Genomic DNA, 19471 nt, shown 5'->3' on the forward strand with positions numbered 1-19471 from the left:
TGAATGGCAACTTGGGTAACTATGTTACCCAACGTCACTGTGACATGGGCTTCAGCACCATCTGCACAAGTGAGCATGTACCCAGGGCGTTCAGAGAGTGCTGAAGCCCGCATCTCCACGTCTTCACTTTCATTTTTAGCGAGCTACCTTGAGTACCACTAGCAGGGTACATCTGCACAAGCTGCAGTGCAGACAAACCCTTAATTCAACTGAGGCAAATCCCTGTGTCAACATACCTGAATAGGTTTATAGCTGGCTTATACTGAGTTAGCTTAATTTTAAATCTTAATCGATATATGCCCATTGTAAGTCAATTTAAGTATGTGCACACAAGTGTTTGAACCAGTTTAACTAAATATATTTTAAAACTGATTTTAGTAAAACCAGTACAACTTGTGTGTGTAGATTATCACTTAAAAAGAAAACATACAGGTAGGAGATAGGTGAGAGCTACTTCTTGGAAGGCACAGTTCAGTAGCATGTGATAGATCGGAATTCGTCTTATTGTACAAATCTATGAAAGAGTGAGTGAGAGGCTTATTGGAAAGTCTCTCTTATTAACCTAGTAGTGATCATTCATCCTTTAAATGTCTTAATTTAGCCAACCAGTTCTTTTTTTCTGTCTTACTGATTTACAGTACAAGTGTATTGCATTCACTGGTTTCCATAATGATCCTTCTTAAATCCCTATAGAAAAGTAGTACTCCAGTAACCTACCTTGTGTGAATCATCTTAACCTATCAATGACACTTGCAAACCACCAGTTTGTATTGTCAGAATGCTTCATTTAGAAATCATAATGTATTAAAGAGAGAAAAAATAAATAAAAATAACAAGAGTTTTGTAGTATGCTTGAATACCTTCTCATCTTCATTTTCAAGTCATGCTCAGGAAAGAGTTTTGTTGTCCAATTCCCAGCTGAAGATTTAGGCCATGCAATGGGAAACAGGCTGCTGATTCTGATCTGATTGTAATTCTGCACCTGGGCTGCTAGTCTTCATTTTCTTGCACATCTGAACAGAAAGGGAGAAAAATATCAAAGAGAAAAGGTGAATCCTACAGCGCTAATATTTGGGCAAGGGGATGTGGTTCTTAGTATATACTTTCATGTATTAGGAATAATATATTTTCACTTTTTAAGTGTATATTTTATTTTAAATCAAAGACCTTTTGCAACTTAAATGCTTGAGTGCAGATGCGGAAAAAAAAAAAAAAAAAAAGGCACGAGCACAAAAGTTCAAAATAAAGAACTTTTAGCTGGGTTAAATACACATTTGTGTGGGTATGTTTCAATGAGTTGCAGTAACTATTCATTGGAATGAATGGGAATCAATGGGAGCTGCTGGTGCTCAGCACTTCTGGAAATTAGACACCTGAATTAGTGGGCAATTATTCAGATGCCTAATTATGGATTTAGGGGTCTAACTTTAAGCATTCTTTTCTTAAAGTCTTAGCTGCTAGACTGTACACTTCTTGGGCAGAGCCCATGAGTGAAATCCTAAATGCTGGCCTCACTGAAGTCAATGGAAGATTTACCACTGACTTCAATGTGGCCAGGATTTCACCTTCTATTGCCTCTATGTTTTCACAGTGCTTAGCATGCCAACAGCAAATCAGTCTAATCATAAACCTACATATTAGCGACTATTCACTTGCTGGGAGCAGGGGTAAAGGACGAGGGAATCTATTTATTTATTTCTCATTAAAAAAAAAAAAAATGCTATGTCATCACCATAACATGACCAACGAAGGACACACCATCAGTTAGCAAACACATTTATATTAAGTCTTTTGTTGGAATATTTAGTGCTTAAAAATACCCTAACTGTATTAATGGTGCACTAGGCCGTTCAATTTGCCCAATTAGAAATGGAGTGGGAGATTGTGTCTAGGGATAGGATGTATATTCCCCTAGAACATTTTCCACGGGGTTTCTTTCCTTGGGATTTTTTTAAAAATCAAATTACCTGGCACTTTGCACAATCTAGTGTATTTCATAGGCAAAACATTTGCTTTTCAGAAATATTTTTTTGAGCCCAGAGATAAATTATCCTTGGTAAGAATGATTAAATACTCTCTAGAAAGGAGTTGCTCTCCATTCAAGGCACAGAAACCGCCCCTATGCCTCACTCACACCTCCCTTCAAATTATAGTGGAATTTTAACAAGATACTCTCAGGAGCCCCTTCCAGCATATTGCTGCAAAAGGCACCTCATTATGAATCCCCTCAGCTAACCAGTTCTACACCAAAGGGAGGTGTTCTAATGAAAAGTGATTAGAACGGTGTTTAGCTGCAAGCCAAGGCACAGTACTCTATTGCTGAACATTAATGGATCCACACTGGGTGACCTAAAGGCACTAGTCAAGGGCTTGTATTTCGACAGGGTGGGAACAATTTAATTATTGTGCATATGTTACAAAAACTGTAATTTTCATGTGCACAGTAACAGAGCACATTGTCTTCGAAACTAAATAATGAGATAAAGGCCAGTCTCCAATGGAAAAGAATTAGTACAATCACTTTCAAAACACTCAGAGACAGACACAGAGACAGAACAGCAGTACCAAAACGAGAGGAGGATGGGGAACTTCTATGAACATTCTAGAAGGACTAGCAGCATAAATAAGAGCAAATTATTCAGAGAGACAGAAATCCCAGCCCCATTGAAGTCAATGGCAAAACTTTGATGGGGCCAAGATTGTACTTACAGACGTTAGCAGCAGCCCAGTGCCTAGTCACCAACTAATTTTTTTATCTATCTTAATCATCATAAATATATGTTTGTTCTTGGAAATCTATTTCTCTTGTCCTTCCCTCCTTCTGGCATATTGAAAGGACTTTGCTGAAACAGTTCCCCTGCACACTGAAGTTCCACTCAGCAGCTATCAGATACTAACTAGAGATGAGTGAACATCTGCAGATATTCAACCAAATTTTCAGAAGTGCTTTAAGGTTCCAGTGTAGCACAGCACTTTTAATATCACATTAAAGCCAAAGCTGCTACCCAAGTGCTTAAAGTTAAGCACATAATTAAATACCTTGCTGGTTGGAGCCTAAATTTGGGTGCCCAAATTGACATCCTTGGGTCTGATTTCCTGAGATACTGAGGACCTGTTTCTCCCAAAGGCATGTCTGTTTATCCCAGCCAGACTGAGGATATGTCAAGTTGTATGAAAATGTGTGAAGTGTGTAAAACAAAACAAATCTGTTACCAAAATATTTTTAACTTAGAAATAAGTTCAGCTTTTATTTGTGGATAGTCAGTCTTCAAAACATGGCTGAATATAAATATAAATATAATATAGCAAAATAAACACAGAGACATTCAATATCTCTGCTTTTCAATGGGGAGGCCAATAGTTCTAGGGCTTACTGTAGTTAATGACTTCTACAAATTCAAACTGTTATAATAACTGGACTTATCTAATCAGAGAGGATGGAGTATTTCTGGAAGTTGATCAGAAAAGACTAAACAACAGAATACTTTAAGAAGGGGACTATTTTACAGATTTAAATTGGAACCTGATTCTGCAGTCTATGGTGTGTGTACCTCTCATTGAAATCAATGGGAGTGCTGCTTGCAGAAAGGCTGCAGGAATAGATTTTTTGAAGCTTTTGCAGAGGAATATAAAAATTAGTCACTAAGGGTGAAATCCTAGCCCCATTGAAGTCACTTGGGTTAGGATTTTCCCTGTATATTTTTTTTCTACTACACAAAAAGGCAAGACCTTTAGCTGGCATAATGTGGTGTAACCCCTGACTTCAGCAAAGGATCTGGCCCAGATTTCTTCATCTTGAACCTCATTCAACAGCCATTAAGTAAAAATGCACAATCTCATATTTTTAATAAAATCAGAACTAAGTAATTTGATTGAGGGACTCAGGTAAGCATCCAAAATATAGCTATGTGAATCAGAGCATTTTATAGAACTAAATTCTAAAACAATATGCAGTTTATTAAAACTAGTAAATGATTTAAAAATCTTGGGCCTGATCTTGCAAACCTTACTCGTGAGACTAAATTACTGGACTGCTAACCCTCCCCATTCCTCCACTCCCTTCAGTTCCAGAAAGTACACAGTGTGCAATAGTAATGTGTATATATTATAATTAACCCTTTAAGATAATAAAAACAAATCAGTTTGTCTCCAGCAAGACTAACAGATCTAAAAATCCGAAAAATGAACTAATTTTGATTGACTCTTGTTAGTTAGTATCTTTGTTATATTTGGAATAATAGTTATTAAGGGACTGGACCTTAATTAGAAAAACAATTACTTTTATTAGGAGGGATTAATTAAAACTACAGAAGCAGAAGAAACCAGTTCAGATAAGTTTTCACAGAACCCCACCCACACAGTTCTCCATAAAGAATATTAACTTATATACATTACATCAGCAGAACAAATTGCCATTGGTTGATCATTGATCCTGAGGGCAGAACATTGTTGCTTAGCAACTTCTCAGACCTGACTTTTACAATTAACCCTTTTGGGAATATCACATACAGCAACATCTGATTTTTTTAAAAAGCAGGCAAGGCAACAAAAACAAAAGTACACAATCTTTCCCCCAGAAAACAGAAGGATACAATTGTAGTCCTAGCTATCATCCACACAGAGAAATAAACTGGAATAGCTATTCTGAGCTAGCTCCCCAAGTGGAAATTTTTATTTTGTCCAATTTGCCTTAATCTAGTGGATTAAGCCAAAGTGGAAAAAATTTACTCTGATTCTAGAATAACAGTGTCCACATGGGAAACTATTTCTTGTGCTTTAAATTCATGGCCTCCCTTAATCCAAATTAATTTTCAAAATGTAGGCAAGCCCCTAGTTCATCTGGTTTCTTGTGCAGTACACCTGTCCAAGAGAGCATTTTGTTTTGACTGATCTTTCTCAAGCACGTTAAATTGGGCTAATTTCTGCAGTACGTGGAGGTGTGGATATACAAGGATTATGGGATCAGGGTGAAAATGGGTTAAAGTTCACAGGTAAAGGCTATATTGTAAATGTAGAACCCACTCTTAAAGGCTTTGTGAAGCTGCACTGCCACAAGAGTGGGCCAGGGAGTTACAATTCCTTCCCTGGTTCCCATCCTTTTACGTCACAGGGGAAGTAATCGGCTTCTGGGCTATACTAGGAGCAGATTCATTCTTCCCCTCTATGCCAGCTCAGCTCTGCTGTGGCCAGGGCCAATGTTCCATCTATTTGTGCACCCATCTCTCACCCATATGATCTCCCCATTGGTCTGTGACCCACAATGTGGGTAGCCCTCTCAAGGGAATACGGGATGTAAGGCAACCCTTTACTCTCCTATGTGGTGGTATAAGGCAGATCACATCTTGCCCTAATTTTGAGTTAATGTCCAATTTTCCAATTTAATAAATTCTGATATAAAAATTCAGGTTCATGTTGTTTTTCTCCTTGAGCAGTGCTGGCAGATTTTGTCCCAAAGGCTCTTTCTGCATGAAGTGTGTAGGTGGGAGCAATCTTGGAAATGTTTGGATATGTTCAGAGTTCTGATTCGCTTCTCTTAACGTTTTGCATAAACATGAACAACTGAATTATTCATCAGTTTCCACCTTTTCCCCTTTCAAATACAAAAAAAAAAAAAAAGAAAGAAAGAAAAAAGAAAAAAAGTGAAAGCAAAAACCAAGCGGCTGCTCTTTTATATAATAAAGAGAAATAAATAATAAATAAAAATAGCTCAGTGTATTTGCAATATTTCCACTTAAAACCTATGAAAGCCAAATGTTCACATAAAGTAAAATAAAACTTAGATATAGAGATGTCAATATGTTTTACTCTGCATATGGCTTCTGAAATGAAACTGGTAATAACACCTCTAAAGAACAGCTTGCTTGTTATTTGAGCAATCAAGGAAAACTATATTGTTCTTTGCCATTAAAAATTCAAAGACACAAGGTCAGTTAGGTAATATTTTTTATTAGACCAACTTTTGTTGATGGAAGAGACAAGCTTTTGGGTATACACAGAGCTCTTCTTCAAAGTTTGGTTGATAAAGATAATGGTTTGGATATGAGATACTTAGACTTCTGTAAGGTGTTTGACTTAGTGTTGCATGATGTTTAAATTAAAAAACTAGATTGATATCAAAGTACCATGGCCCACATTAAACGGATTGAAGTCTGGTTAACTGATAAGTCTCAAAAATGTAACTGTAAACGAGGAATCGTCATTGTGTGACTCTGTTTCCTGGGGGGTCCTGTGGGATCGGTTCTTGGCCCTACACTATTGAACATCTTTATCAATGACCTGGAAGAAAACATTAAATCACCACTGATAAAGTTTGCAGATGACACAAAACTGGGGAAATGATAAATAATGAAGAGGACAGGTCACAGATTCAGACGAGTCTAGATCACTTGGTAAACTGGGCACAAGCAAAGAATATGCATTTTAATACTGGTAAATATATACCTCTGGGAATAAAGAACTTAGGCCATACTTAAAGGATGGGGGATTCTATCCTGGGAGTCAGTGACTCTGAAAAAGATTTGGGGGTTGTGGTAGATAATCAGCCAAACATAAGCTCCCTATGCGACACTGTGGCCAAATAAGCTAATAGATCCTGGGATGCATAAAAAGGGGAAACTCAAGTAGGAGTAGAAGGTTATTTTACCTCATTATATGGCACTTGGCAACCGCTGCTGGTATACTTTGTCCAGTTCAGGTGCCCGCAATTCAAGAAGGATGTTGATAAATTTGAGAGGGTTCAGAGAAGAGCCACAAGAATTATTAAAAGACTAGAAAACATGTCTCTTAGTGATAGACTCAAGGACTAGAAATAAGGTTTACATTTTTACTGGGAGAGTAATTAACCATTGGAACAATTTACCAAGGGCTGTGGTGGATTCTCCATCAAAAACAATTTTAAAATCAAAACGGGATGTTTTTCAAAAAGACAGAAATTTTTGGGAGAAGTTCTATGGCCTGTGTTACGCAGGAGGTCAGACTAGATGATCCGAATGGTCCCTTCTAGCTTTAGAATCTATGAAACTTTGAAACCTACCTTGTCTCTATCATATCCTGAGACCAACATGACAACAACAAAATTAAAGCATTCCATAAGGCCCAGGAACATATGGGCTGGGCATGCAAGTTTGATCAGTATATTCTATGTCGCATTTGTTGAAAAAATATTAGTGTCAATAGAACACTCCCTACAGTGGCAAAATCAACTCTGGGGTAACTCTATTGGCTTCGTGAATTTGGTCCCTTGTGTTCTCCAAATGATAGTTCTCCAAATGGCCTAGTGGATAAAATTACCATAAATAGAATGAAAAATAATTTTGAAAATACTTTCCATAAAGGAGCTATAGAAATGGAAGGATTTCAATACAATTTACAAACATCAAATTACAACACTCTTGTAACTTAGCTCCCAAGGGAAATAAAATATGTAATGTAAGAATGCCATAGGAACAGTGTGCATTTATATATTGGATTTATATTTCATTGAGTACATGAATTTACATGACAGTGGCTCCTTTCATATATTGCAGTAGTTCACATAAAATATATAAAATATAGAAAAATACAGCAAATCCCAGTGTTCTTAGAGATCAATATACGAACACCACACACACACACACACACAAGCTTGTTAAGCTTACATAGTGCTCATTGCATAACCATGGAAAGGCAGCAGCTGTTTAACAAAACACGGTAACAATTTAGGGCATCAGCTGAATGAGATATCCATTTGAAACTGCCTGGAGAATTCAAGTGAAAGAAATTCCACATTGGGATTTGGCCAGAACATTAATACTAAATGCTTTCTACTCTTACAAAAAGGGCCTAGGTTCACTAATGATTCGGACAGTCTTGTTTTAAACCTTAACAGAAAAAAAAATCACAATACAGATAATTAACTGTGTATGATGAGTAAGATACAGACTAGAAGTGTGATGCCAGCCTTGCATTGACCCCTAATCATGCTAAGGAGAACACCTCCAACAATCTTAAACTCCTTACTTATGTACTTTATATTTCCTCAGTAAATCTATTTGGGTTTTGCAGGCACCTTTCATGGTGAGATTTGATTATCAATCAAAAATAAATTGACCAGGAATGTGCAATTTCTGTGTGTGGGAGTCAGAGTTATTTCCATCTTCCACTGCCCCTCAGTGCGAAAATGAGTGGGTGGAAGATGTGGGAATCTCAGGCAGCACAGTTTGCTGTATTATGTGTTCAGAATACTTGCTTTTAGTTTCTAGTCAGTGTAGTAGATTTTGGGTTACAAATGCTAGCCGCAAACTATGCTGAAAGAAATGAATCTATGTTTAATTTTCAACTATTATTAGCTTAGCTGGCGTCTCTATATATACAGCAAGTAGCAATGAAAACACTGTCATTTACTTATGTCTATGTAGCTACTTATATGATCTCCCATCACCATAATGTCCATTCAGTTGGAGCTGTGTGAAACTGTATAAAAGAACCTGGAAGGAGTTACATTCTGAATTCTGTTGCATGCTTGAAAATTGAGTTAGAGTCAAGGTTCAAGAAACTTTTAGCCAAAAGAAGTTGAATTTCATGTGATCCTGGGGCTTTGGGTGGAGGCCAAGTGGAACTCACATGGTTTTACTGGAAACCATGCAAAGTTTGGTGGTTTCAACTGAATTTTGTTTTGAATTTCTGAGTTTGTTCAAACTCAAAATGAAACTAAGGGGCTTGAACCTACATGAACTGAAAAGGAAACAATGTATATATAAATGAATCCTGGATTTTGCACTGCTCATTGTACATGTAGTAGCAATATAAGATTTGAATATGTCTACAACAAACATCATCAGGTTTTGCAACAGTGACCATTAAAATTCTAGAAGATTTTTGCCATATTTAAAGTGGGTTCCTAGGAGTAAGGAATCTGGTGAATCCCAGTTTTCAAATAGGATGTACTATGTTCTGAACGATCATGTCAGTTTGAGGAACACAGGTCCTATTACACTGTTATAGACTGGCTAGTGTGAATATGTACCACTGCTCTTTATTGGAAAGAAGCATTATTGGTGAAGTGGCTGAGCCATAAACCCTATACTGCTTAGAGATCCTCCTTTAGCTCAAGTGGCAGGGACCTATGCTTTCATAAGAAGGAGGATCCAAGTTCCATATCTGCTATCACCATGATTTTATTGACATGTGTGAGATTGCTATATGAATACAAAATGGTTATAATATCAATGCTCATGAGCCATGTTGAAACGATTGGAAAAAGGCAAATATAGTGCCTATCTTCAAAAAAGGAAGAAGGAGCAGCTGGGGAACTACAGACCGGTTAGCCTCACCACAGTTGCCAGAAAAATCATGGAGCAGCGCCTCAAGGAATCCATTTTGAAGCACTTGGAGGAGAGGAAGGTGATCAGGAACAGTCAGCATGGATTCACCAAGGGCAAGTCATGCCTGACCAATCTGATTGCCTTCTATGATGAGATGACTGGCTCTGTAGATGTGGGGAAAATGGTGGACATGATATATCTTGACTTTAGCAAAGCTTTTGATACGGTCTCCCACAGTATTCTTGACAGCAAGTTAAAGAAAAATGGTTTGCATGAAGTGGATGGAAAGCTGGCTAGATCATTGGGCTCAGTGGATAGTGATCAGTGGCTCGATGTCTAGTTGGGAGCCAGTACTAAGTGAAGTGCCCCAAAGTTCAGTCCTGGGGCTAGTTTTGTTGGAAAAATTGGAGAGAGTCTAGCGGAGGGCAACAAAAATGATTAGGATGCTAGAGTACATGACTTATGAGGAGAGAGTGAGGAAACTGGGCTTGCTTAGTCTGCAGAAGAGAAGAGTGTGGGGGGATTTGATAGCAGCCTTCAACTAGCTGAAGGGGTGTTCCAGAGAGGATGGAACTAGGCTGTTCTCACTATGGCAGATGACAGAAGAAGGAGCAATGGTCTCAAGTTGCATTGGGGGAGGTCTAGGTTCGATATTAGGAAAACCTTTTTCACTAGGAGGGTGGTGAAGCACTGGAATTAGTGACTTCGGGAGGTGGCGGAATCTCCATCCTTAGAGGTTTTTAAGGCCCGGCTTGACAAAGCCCAGGCTGGGATGATTTAGTTGGGGTTGGTCCTGCTTTGAGCTGGGGGTTGGACTAGATGTCCTCCTGAGGTCCCTTCCAACCTTAATCTTTTATGATTCTATGATTTTTCAATGCTAATGGGCCACTCTGGCATTGATTCTTGATAGAACTCTAATGGAATTACAAATTCAGAACAAAGGCAGCATAGGGCTCTACAGTACATCTATTTCCGGAAAGTTTGACAGCTCTTTCCCTGAAAGGAAGGTTTGGTATTTGTGAAGTATGACTTTTCAAGAAACATTTCTGTAGTAAGGCACAAAAATTTGAAGTGTGTATTTGCTACTGAGCTTTCCTCAAGTTAACTGGAGTGATGGATATCTTACAGGAATCCATTCATATTGTGAAGGATACCTCATTGTTTGCCAGCACAAGAAGCATGTGTAAGAATCACTTGTAGACTCACTGTAAGAATCACTTGTATGTTTCTACTGCACAGTGGTTTGCAATCTCATTCAATTGATTTTAATCAAAAATATTCAACATTTCTCTAAAGGAGTTCTCTTCACCTGGGCTAATGAGATTAGGCAGTGTGTAATTAACTATCAGCTCCTAATAAACCAGAGGATTGAATGGCATCGCTCAAGCATTAAGCCTTTGGAGCTGAAGAATTATTTGTTTACATTTTTGGTGTGTGGAAGGCCAAGAGAAGCAGATTCAGTGAGATGTAATATCCTATTGAGTAGAAAAATGAAAACCAAGCACATATTGTTAAAACTCAAACCAAGGGGGCTGAACAGCTCAGGGAAGTGATTAGTGGACTGAGAGCCTTTCATCGCTAGGCTGCTCATACTAATTGGCTTTCTTTTCCTTCATTCTGAACAGAGAAACCAAGGATTTCGTTTTCTCTGGACATCTCCCACTAAAGATGGTCCTTTGGGGTCAGGTTTGAAGTACATTGGCAGGGCAGCATGGGAGAAGTTCATACTGCTAGTACCTGTGCTTTATGCAACTATTTTATGAGTGGCAGGGTTCAATCTGCAGTGCTGTCAATTTGTCACCTTTCTTAAGCAATAAGGGCCTGATCCAGTGTCCATTGAAGTCAGCGAAAGTCTTTCCATTGATATCAGTGGTCGTTAGGACCAGCCCAATCCACACAAATTAACAAAGCCAAGAACGAGTAGACTCCAGGAAATGTAGAGGTTAGGCTTTCCCCTCTGTCCTTCTCTTGCTCTATATTATTCATCACCTGCGCTGCAATACTGAGGCACAAGAGGGCAAGTAAAAAATGGACTGAGAGCCATCACAATGCACTCCCTCACTCTTAGCAGTTTGTCTCTTATATTTCATGCTTTAATGCAGTGTTTAAAATTTAATTCATTAAAATCAGTAACAGAAAAATTAAATGATACATTATTAATAATATCATAGAGTGATATAGCACCTTTCAACCCCAAACACCTTCCAACATAACTTTTAGATCTCTTTATTCAATGCATGCAGAGGAATCTGGTTTCTTCGCTCAGTGCTGTACATTCCTGTCTTTCAGCTACAGGATATGAGGACAGACAGACAGGCTGTACCACCAGGTGGGCTGACGGGGGAAGTGAAGGGCACAAAAGGGGCAATTGCTCAGGGACCCAGTGAGTTTGAGGGGGCCTGGTGATTTTAAAAGGGACCCAGGTCATGGGCAGCAGAGTGAAAGCTTCCCCTCCGGGACGCTAACTCTCCATCCCACCTCTTCTGGCCATGGCTCTGCCCTGCTCGCTGCCCCATCCCTCCCCACAAACCCACCTCCCTATTTGGCCCCCTCCTCTCTTCCACACACCCCTTTCCCCACTTGGCATCCCCGAAGCCACATCCCTGATACCCGCTCACCCACCCCCCCCGCTGCTGCTTGCCACGGCCCTCCCCTTTCCCACCGTTGCTCACTGCGTGCGTCCCTCCTTTCCTCCCCTGCTTACCCCCCCTGCTATTGCTCACCGCATCCTTCCTCCCCACTCAGCCTCCCCAGTTGTTGCTTGCCACCTGGGGGTAGGGAGAGTGTGGAAGAGAGGAGGCAGACCGAGTGATGGGAGAGGAGGGATGCAGCGGCGAGCAGGCAGACTACTGAGTGGGGAGGGGGCAGGGCATGGGGTGGACTGGGGGCGGGACCTGGGGTGGAGTGGGGGTGGGGCTACAGGTGGAAGAGGCGAGGCAGGGCGGGACTGTTCTGCCTTGGGGCCTGGAATTCCTATTGGCGGGCCTGTCTACCACCAAGACAACCCTTTCAAGGCTGGAGAGTAGTGGCCTTACTATGTGGCTCAACAAGAAGATGGAGCCCACTTAGGAGATAGCAAAGGGGGACCCAGATTGGTTTCTAAAGGATGTATTCATTTTGAGTGGGTGTGGTAAGCGCTACAGTAAATGTGTTAATGATTGCCATCAGTGGAGTCTATACAGGGAAATTTACCAGCATTACTATATTGGTATAATTAGATCACTGTGGAAATTCTTATTCAGAATAACAGACAGTGGCCATTTTAAGGGGGTTAGCTTATATTGATAGTAATGCTGGTAAATTTTCATGTGTAGAGAAGACCTAGCATCCAAAGACAATCACAGACTTCCTTAAAGCTGGTGGGTGTGCCAAACAGCCTCCTTTGGGCTCAACAGAAGTGAAAACAAAGCAAGCCCCTTTATGTAGTAACAGTAGCTGGAAAAAATGGTAAGAGTTTCCCAGGTCACGCTGACTGCCCGGTGAGCTTTTGGGGCACAGAGCTCACTGGAGTGGCAGACCTGGGGATTTCTGTGCAAGGAAACTACCTGCTGCTGTTTGTTCCTATTAAGTTCAGGGAAACAGGACCCTGTGTACATTCTTTGTAAATAAAAAAGTTTACATTGAGCATATATCTGACTCAGATCATCAGTTCTTCTTCCTAAAGAAAACAACTGTGCAAAGCTATGAATATTGACTTACTGCTTCAGACAAAAGGGGCAACACAAGCCATTCTCCTAGAAGACACCAGGGTCAGAGAAAATCTCACATCCTGTTAGGGGGAATTGAAAGGCTGTTGATAGGTTGAATGGGAGATTTTTACAGGAGGTAGCCTGAAACTTCAGTGTATGTCTGAACTCAAAAACTTAAGGAGACCTGAACAATAAGCCACTGTGAACAAAACCTGCTCTTTTATAAACTCAAAATCCACAAGGACTGAAAATGACAGGTTTCTCATGGATCTAGTCAATAATACTACATACAATCCAATAATACAATATATCAACATGATGGAGTGAACAGAGCTCTGGACTGAGACTTCAGGGACTGGTTTTATTCCCAGAACTATGGCTGACTTGCTGTGTCACCTTGGGTAAGTCATTGCAGCTAAGCCTCTGCTTCCCATCCTAGCCTTTGTCTGCCTTGTATATTTAGGGTTTGATTTTCATTTTACACAAAGACCCTCTAAAGCCACCCTGTAATGATGCCTTAAAACAGGTGTTTACTTTTGCGCTCACTTTAAAGCCTTGTTTACTCACAAATGTTGTACTGCTTTATCTATACCAGTTCAGTTAAAGCAGTGCAATTCTCCCAGTACTGATGCAGTTATACTGATATAAAGTTGCTTTATACCAGTAAAGCTGTTCCCATACTGGAAGGAGATTGATCTCTACCAGAATAAAGGAACCTTTAATGCAGGTATAACTGCATCCACAGTAAGAGTTGTACCAGTATAACAATTTCAATTAAATAAAAGGCACATTCCTATCTGAAAAAGATATACCAGTACCAATCCCCAAACTGTGTGTTGACCAGACCTAAGATACATTACATTGCCAGAACAGCATGCAGAGATTTTAATGTAAATGAGAAAAGGCTCATTCTCTTCATAAGCTCTTTAAGGCAGGAACTCTTTCTTACCAATCTAATTGACCCCTGCATGGCTTTCTTCTTTATTTCTGTTTCTGAACTGTTGGATAGTGTTGCTTTTCTGTTATGCCTCACAATACCTACTCCTTCCTGCTCCAAGAACTGTTTGCATTTTAGTGATGGGAAGAAGCAATTCCTATATAGCATACATGTCGTTTGTAAAGGGCTTTGGGATTCATCAACTGAAAGGCATTATAACAATTTTATGAATAATATTAGCTGGAAAAAAGGTCCCAATCACCTTCACGTTGATGACAATTAATTCCTTAGATAAATGTAAATAAGTACAGTCTATGAGATGCAAACATAAGAATAGAAAGATCACAGAATTCACAGCAGGCCAGATTTTTTTTTTTAAAGTATTCCCCAATTTGGCTGTTTCTCCTGCTGGGAAATGATGTTTTAGATAGAGACACACACATACTCTCTAAATAATCATTTTTTCTTTTAAAGCCAGCTTATTGATTCATTGTACACAGAGAACACAACACTATACTGCCCACTTACTCAAAGGACCCTTAGCAGATCAATAACTGATCTGTGCTATTATATAAACCATTTCATTTGATCTGTTTTTACATTGCACACTACAACTTTTTCAAAATGCAGAACTTAAAAGAATATGTAAGAATTTATATCTAGCCTCTGGCCCTTTTTTTACAATTGAAAAGTATCCTTTTCAAAAATAAACAAAACAGCATTGTTATAAAAATTAATTGCCACTGTATCAGTTACTATTGGAGTTTTTCAGAACAGAGGGTTTGTAAAGTACTATTACTAATAAAATGTACAATGTATGCAGCACTTCACATGTTCAAAGCACAGACACTGATTCATTAATCCATACCATACCTCTGGTAGGTAGGTGGTTCAATATTATTTCAATTTTACAGATGGGGAAATTGACACAGAAAGATTAAATTACTTGTCTCAAACCACACATCAAGTCAGTGGCAGAGCCAGGACTACAATCTAGGGCTGCTCAGTTGCAACACTGTCTTTATCATCTACCCAAATTATATTTAAATTGAAGCATATAATATCTCTAGATGAAGCATATGAATTCAGGACATGTTATCAGATGGTTCCATGGTCTACGTGAAATTGATTGGGCAGGAGTTGAGAGTAGGGGAAGAAATCAGAAGAAAATAAGAGCAAGGATGATAGGGTATAGGGACAGCAGATGGGGAGAAGGCATTGAAGCAGAAGGGAACAGGGAAAGACTGGGGTGCAAGGGAAGCAAGAAGGGTCTGTAACCACTATAGAACACTGCCCTACAGAATCTGGAACCGAGTCCTTTGCTGTCTTACACCGGCAAAGTGTGTGTATCAATCCCCAGCAGATGGCTGGTTCACATAAAAGATAACTGCTTTCTGCTGCTCCCGGTAACTATGTTAGTTCAGATGGTAGAAGTCTCTGCTGTTGATCTAAAGATCCAAATCCTGCTGATGACCCAGTGGGGGTCAATATGATGAAATGCTTGGGAGTCCCTTCCTGCCGCCCAATTTTAAAGTAAAAAAAACAAAAAACTTAAGTTATATTAAAAGAACGACATTAAAAGAAACTTAAGGTGAAAAGTCAGCATTTTAAGTTAGGAAATGCTAGAATAAAAGTTGCCTGTTGTCTCTAGGTCACCAGCTTCAGTTGTGGAAGATGATGGAGTGTGGTGAATGAGGCAGGGTACTGCATGAAAAGAAAGGATGGCCTCATGGTTAAGGTAGTGAATACCATGCTGGAGAATTGGTTTCAATCCCTGCCTCTGCCACAGAATTGCTAAGTGATGCTGGGCAAGTCACTTAAACCAAACCTTTCACAGGTGGCCATTGCGTGTTCCTCATTTTCTGGGTAACCCAACTCGAGCCATGTGTTGGCTGAGTGAGTGCTGAGCACTCACAGCTGCAACAGCCCATGAGGAAATTAATAATTTTGTATTCATTCAGGATTTGGATGGTGTGCAGTCAATTATGCAGATATCCTTTCCACACAATGTATGGCAAGGATTTAAAAAAACAAACTGAATACCTACACATTGAATGAGAACTATCCATCCTGTGAACTAAATGAGGCAGGGGTCCTATGGAAAAATACTATGTGATCATGTAATTAAAGATTGCATTACAATACATATATACTAGGACTGTATTACTGCATCTGAAGAAGTCTCTCAAAAGCTTATGCCTGCAAATATTAAATTTGTTAGTCTTTAAAGTGCCACAGAACTCTCATTGTTTATACTAGGACAGCGGCGTACCAGGGGTCTCTGGCGCCCAGGGCCATACTTACATCAGCGCCCGCCCCCCCGTAGGCTGTGCTCCATTGCGGGGGGGGGGCGGGGGGGGGGGACACACTGCTGCCCATGTCCCACTCTCCCCCACTCCTCCCCCGGCAACGTCAGCAGCAGCAGCGCCCTGCAGGGGCGTGTCTGTGGGCCCGTTTCTCGCTCTTCCCCCACTGTGGGGGTGGCGGGGTAGGGGGGGATGTGATGGACTCTGGGGGTCTGTGTATCTCCCTCCTTGCACCCAATGCAGGGGCGGCTGGGCCAGGAGGACACCCTGGCGCCTGCCTGCGACAGGGGAGGCTCCTCCGAGGAGGGCCTGGCTGGCACCCCTCCCCAGGCCAGTGCCTGGGGACATGGCCCCCCCATATCCCCTCTCTGTATGCCACTTGACTAGGGGGACAAATTAAAATTGCACAGACAACCTTAATTATAGTATTTACTAACTTTCAAGTACTTGACTTTGCAACCATAACATTTTTAACATAATATATTACATTAATAATGCTGTAATATATAATACACACAGCAGATCAATAGTTTTCATTATAAATGTGAATTGCAAGTGGGTAAATGTTGGGTCACAATTAACTAGTTGAGAAATTAACAAAAGAAGAACATCCCATGAAATCCCCTTGGTACAACTATTCCCTGCCATCCTCGCCCCATCTCTATATGATACTTTGTTTTAGGAGAAGGCACTATTTCAAGAAGCTGTGAAACTTGATGCCTTTAACTCTGCAGCCCTCAGGTTCTTCACTCAGCTCTGCAACATGTTAAAGCAGCACCTTCCCTTGAGCAATGTGAGCCATGGATTGTGGGAGGAGAGAGAGAAATATCCAGCATTCCCCCAGCAGTTTATTTGCAACATTCACCGTGGAATCATAGACATGTAGGTAAGGAATGGACCTCTAGAGGTCATCTACATCCAGACGTCAACACTGAGGAAGGAGCAAGTGAACCTTGAACATCTCTGACAGGTGTTTGTCTAACCTGTACTTAAAAGCATCCATTTATGAGAATCCCATAACCTCCCTAGTAAGCCTATTCCAGAACTTAACTATTCTTAGAGTTAGAAAGATTTTCCTAATATCTAAAGTAAATCTCCCTTGCTATAGATTAAATCCATTACTTCTTGTCTTATCTTCAGTGAACCTGTAAAAGAGTGGTTTATTGTCCTCTTTATAATGGCCTGTAACTTATTTGAAGGCTGTCATTATGTTCCTCCTCAGTTTTCTTTAATTAAAACTGAACATCCCCCCCCACCCCACCCCTTTTTTTAACATTTCCTCACAGGTCAGTTTTTCTAAACCTTTTATTACTTTTGTTTCTTTCCTCTGGATTTCCCAATTTGTTCACATCTTTCCCAAATTGTGGCACGCCAAACTGGATATAGTACTCTGGCTGAACTCACCTGTACTCTGAGGATGTTTTCTTACCTTATTTCCAATTCTACAATCCTTTTGACTTTATTAAGGATTATGGGATTGAGGTCATGGCAAGCAACTGCTGCTGGTCATTAAATCTGAGTGTAAGAAGTGAATCAGTAGGTAGTTACTGAGAGCAACACAAAGGTCAAATTCTGCCTTCCCTTATACATGTGGCTCCAATAGTGGCAAAACCAAATTCAGCCCTAAATGTTTAATTTATTATTAAACTACTATAAAATGCAGAAAATAACGGCACTACAACATAATAATAATCAATGAAAGAGATTGGGTCTGCACCATCAGCTGTCCAAAAGCAGCCCTGAATGGGTTACTTACTTCTCCTACAAGCATCCAGTATTCAGCTGAATTTCTTTCACTATGCACTATAAAACTCTCCCAAACCAAGTTAATTTCTAGAAAGCGTATTTTGCTGTCTATATTTTTATTGCTTTTTTCACAATACATTTTTAAACTCATATCCTGTGTCTCAAAATGTTACATATGTTAAGTGTGACAACAAGAGATATAAACATACATACACTCCTAGGCACTACAGTAATACAAATAATAAATAAAATAATAATAATGATAAATACACACATACTACACTCAAAGCCAGTGTTTAAAAAGGCCCACTTTAGACATGTTTTGACTACATTCACGTCTTTCCAAACACAAGGTTATCCAACTAACAATGACTAGGTCTACTGACCTAACAGATGACACCATATTCCATTGTTCAATTTATGCTTATTTCTGGTTGTAGCATCTCATTGGTAATTCAGTAAGACTTGATCTTTTCACACTGGAACATCGTATAGTCATTTCCAAAAAGGCTATTCCGAAGAAGTGGCAATTGGAAATAATTTCAGCACAGGGGGTTGCATTGCCCACCAGGCTCAGGTCACATGGGAGAATTAGCTAGACACAGGTTCTATACCAGTTGTTTCATTACTAGCATCTCTCTAGTTAAATTTTAGTATCTGTCAAAAGTTCTTATTGCATTAAAGACTCAGTTCCAAGTCACCGAACACTGATGCTCATTCCTCTTCTTCTGTCTCATAGTCTCTCAGAGAATACCACCTCTAATTAATATTAATTCACACACATTATAAATGGCCGTCCTCACTGTTACTATCTTGGATTCTTAAGCTGTACTCGACAAATACATATTGACATACATGTCTCAGAAAAAAAGAAACTTACTAAGACAGAGATCAAACATAGCATATGGAGTAGTAGAGGAAGGACTGGACAACTTTTTAGATGGGATACTGAATCTTTTACCAATAGGTTAATGACTAGAGATTCATAGTAACCTGGGTGAGAACCACTTCTTTTCTATTTTAATTTCTATTGATCATGAAACCTGCCAGACTGACAGCCTTGGAAACAAAAGCTGTCTTTTATCCATAGGACAGGTACAGCAGACAGGAAACGTCTATGTGCTCCCACGCTGCCCTGTGAATATGCCAAACCTACTAAGATCACTTCCAAGGGTGAAAGTATAGTTTATTCACCATGCCCAATTAGTCTTTGACCACCGCACTGAGACTGCTAAGTAGTGTGCCAATCAATGCCACTCACGTCGGTTGGTTCTGTGACAGACACACATGATGTAAAATCACTTTTCTAAATGCTGCCAATCAATGCTTAAAGTGGTCTGAATAACGGCGGGTGTCTAATGAGCCCCCATTTGTCCATCCCCGCAGCCCAGCAATTCTGTCCCCCCAGTCCCTTCTCTGCTCCTCCTGCAGTTCCTGGAGCTCTTTACTTCCCTCCCACTTTCCCAGGCCTGCAGTGCATCTGGGTCACTT

The 19471-nt window shown here is 40.0% G+C and overlaps 1 protein-coding gene across 1 annotated transcript in view; it reads right to left on the reverse strand.

Annotated features, from left to right (window-relative positions):
- The window catches only part of SHISAL1 (shisa like 1), a 251849-nt gene that overhangs the window by 145796 nt on the left and 86582 nt on the right, over window positions 1-19471 (reverse strand). The window contains exon 3 of the mRNA XM_067558990.1: window positions 861-1013. The gene's annotated coding sequence lies outside the window, so the exon portion shown is untranslated. The remainder of the gene's footprint in view (window positions 1-860; window positions 1014-19471) is intronic.

The sequence above is a fragment of the Emydura macquarii genome, unplaced genomic scaffold, assembly GCF_026122565.2.
Source record: "Emydura macquarii macquarii isolate MOO-44397 ecotype Brisbane River unplaced genomic scaffold, CSIRO-AGI_Emac_v2 contig_2205, whole genome shotgun sequence".
In the NCBI taxonomy this organism is placed as follows: Eukaryota; Metazoa; Chordata; order Testudines; family Chelidae; genus Emydura; species Emydura macquarii.